We start from the raw sequence: 3,051 nt of genomic DNA, 5'->3' as shown, positions 1-3,051 counted from the left end.
GTTAGAAATCTTGGAATCCTCTTCCAAATGAATCCTATGTTGAACTATCATAGGGCAGATCCCTTTGATATCATCAATTGTCCAACCTATAGCTGACTTGTGTTTCTTTAAAAGTGCTACTAACCTGGATTCCTGCTCCTTAGTCAAATCTGATGCAATGACTACTGGGTAGGTTCCCAAATCTCCCAAGAAAACATACTTGAGTGTAGACGGCAAAGGCTTCAATTCTAGCTTAGGCGGCTCCTTCTTAAGCTCTTTAGATGGTCCATCAGGCATAGGCGATTCAAACTTTTCTTTGAACTTGATGTCATCCATGACAGGTGATGAATCCAAAATCGCATTGATTGCCTCGACATTAAATTCCTCACACCGAAGTGCATCCAAAGCTTTCAACAACTCGTCCGCCAGGATATGAATGAGTCGATAATCCTCGCGCTAACGCTTCAATCATGCATACCTCGTTCACGCATTACACACCTCCCCGGGCCGTGAACATATGGAAAACATTGGTCTCGACTTTCATATTACCAAAGGATAACGTCATATTACCGTTTCGACAGTTGATGAGTGCATTTGCAGTGGCCAAGAATGGTCTGCCTAGAATGATTGGTGATGCCTACCAGATGTAGATTATGTGTCGAGTACTATGAAATCAACCGGATAATAGAAATCTTCGATTTTGACTATGACGTCTTCAATTATTCCTCTAGGTATCTTCACTGATCTATCTGCGAACTGTAAAGTAACATCAGTCGATTTTAGATCCTTCAAGCCTAACTTCTCATAGACAAAATATAGTAGAAGATTCACACTAGCACCCAAATCTAATAAAGCTTGCTTGATGGCGGTCAGAAATGGGATATTAATATGCAAATTTTGAAATACATCACAAATCTCCTTGTACTGGTCATCCTTTATGGTATTCACTAGTTTCGAAGGAAACGGTGATGGCGGATTCTTCAATATCGGTTCTCTTCGTTCAGCTTCGGTTGGCTTGGTAACAGATAGTGGAGTGACAGGTGGAGTCACTCGTGATGGCTTCTTCTTACTTACTTCCACAGTAGTTCCGTCAACTTCTTTTGCAACAGTTTCTTCAGCAGGTGGCACAACACTAGATATATCTGGAGTGTTAGAACTGGGTGGGATGGTGGGGACATAAGTTTCCTTAGGTTCTGCAAAATCTTTTCCTGGTTCAAAGACAATCTTGTTATCAACTTTCTTGCCTGACCTCAGAGTGGTGATAGCATTAACTTGTTCATGAGTAATCTCTATGTTATCTACCTGCAGGACACCTCTTCCTTTCGGATTTGGCTCTGGCTGGCTTGGCAATGCTCCTTTTGATCTCTCTGTCAAGGCGACAACGATTTGCCCTATCTGGCCTTGAATGACACTAAAGTTACTCTCCAACTTCTGGGTTCTTCGATTTGTCTGTTTCAGCTTATTGACAATGGTGGTGATAGCTTCTTCCAGATGTGGGATAACTGCTTTGCTCGACTGAGGCGTAGGGGCAATATATCCACTCATAAGATCTGGTACTAACTCTCTATTTGTGTTAGCTTGGTATTGCTAATTCTGGTATGACTGTTGATTTCTGTATGGTTGCTGGCGGTTTTGGAACTGATACTGGTTATTCTTGAACTTATTTGACTGATTTTGGAATCCTTGAGGAAAATTCCTCTGATTTGTATTTTGTGGCTTCCAATAATTATGTCCCTGATTGAATTGGTTATTTCTTCCTAAAGAGTTGATACTACATGCCTCTGCATTAGTATCCAGATAGTATGAACGCTCTTCAGTGGTGTGGCCTTCATTAGAACATAGCTCACAAATGGCATAACAAGGCTTGGTTGGCTGAGGTTTAGCTTGGAAATTGTTTGCTTTTGGAGGATTCATGGAGAGTTGATCAAACTTCTTGTTCAGAGTTTCAAATCTTGTTGATAGGCTTGCCATAATTGATAGCATTACTTGGTTTGGATCTTCTTAAATTTGGTTGCCAAATTGCCAAGTATCATAATCCAACAACAATGCAATTTACATAACTCATCCAACAAATTGCTAATCAACCGATCCATCTCATACAAACTTAATTGAGCTACCATGTTATCTCACTTATAACCTAAAAAACAATATAAAGAAGAATGTGTTAGTTTGTTTAATAAGCTAAGTAAACTAAAAATATAATCATATAACGACATCTACAAGAGAAGAATTAGCAAAGATTGTTGCAGAGACCTCTTTCAGCCGCGTGGGAAGTTAATTTGCACCAACAGTAAAAAGGTCCTTGACAAGTGGGGGCAGAATCCCTGCTTCTATTAACACCTTTGCACTGGCATCAGAAGATGATATACTTCCATTTAATATATTAAAACTTCAGCCGTAAACCCAACTACTAAAATATATACTGATTCGTAGAACCGGCAACTTAACCATCTCGACAAATAGCAGTTAAATCAAGTAGCCAATCCTCAAATCAAAAGAAAACGATTTATATATGAACAACATCGCAGATACCCTAATACATGTCTTATACAATACAAATAGAATCATAAAAACAATACACAAACATAATATAACTTTTTCCAATTTCATTCTCGATGTCCACAAAATAAATAGAACTTAAAGTACCTGGCATATTCAAAAGGTCGTGTAGGCACATGATTCCGATAGGAACATTTAGAAATTTCCTTGTTGCTGAACCTACGAATAATAGACAAATATAGTTTAAATGCTAAGTAATTAGTCACACCAAATCAATGCTAAGTAATAGTAAGGCAAGTAACAACATTTAACAATCACTATCACCATCCCCCTGTTATTGCTATGGTATTCCTTTGGCACCCTAGCCTGCAAGTAAATGAAATGTTACAAATAAACCACAACATTACATTCTTGAGTTAAAACCTACATTTTACAAATGCAAATTTTGCCTTAGCTTGTTACAAAATGGCCATTCTGGTGTAGTGAAGATCTCCATCCACCATCAGAGTATTTACAACACTCAAACAATTGCATAGCTACCACCCAGAAAAAGACGAGACAATCTATCCATTA

At 38.5% G+C, this 3,051-nt stretch overlaps 1 long non-coding RNA gene across 1 annotated transcript; it reads right to left on the bottom strand.

The window, feature by feature from the left end:
• Window positions 1-1,985: 1,985 nt before the first annotated feature.
• LOC147489500 (uncharacterized) lies at window positions 1,986-2,697 on the bottom strand. The gene is made up of 3 exons (XR_015202977.1): window positions 2,626-2,697; window positions 2,233-2,326; window positions 1,986-2,116 (listed from the first exon to the last, which is right to left on the bottom strand). It is a non-coding gene; the product is annotated as an uncharacterized LOC147489500 (long non-coding RNA).
• Window positions 2,698-3,051: the final 354 nt, after the last annotated feature.

The sequence above is a fragment of the Coptis chinensis genome, chromosome 7, assembly GCF_015680905.1.
Source record: "Coptis chinensis isolate HL-2020 chromosome 7, ASM1568090v1, whole genome shotgun sequence".
NCBI lineage: Eukaryota > Viridiplantae > Streptophyta > Magnoliopsida > Ranunculales > Ranunculaceae > Coptis > Coptis chinensis.
This window is presented reverse-complemented; position numbering and strand designations above follow the sequence as displayed.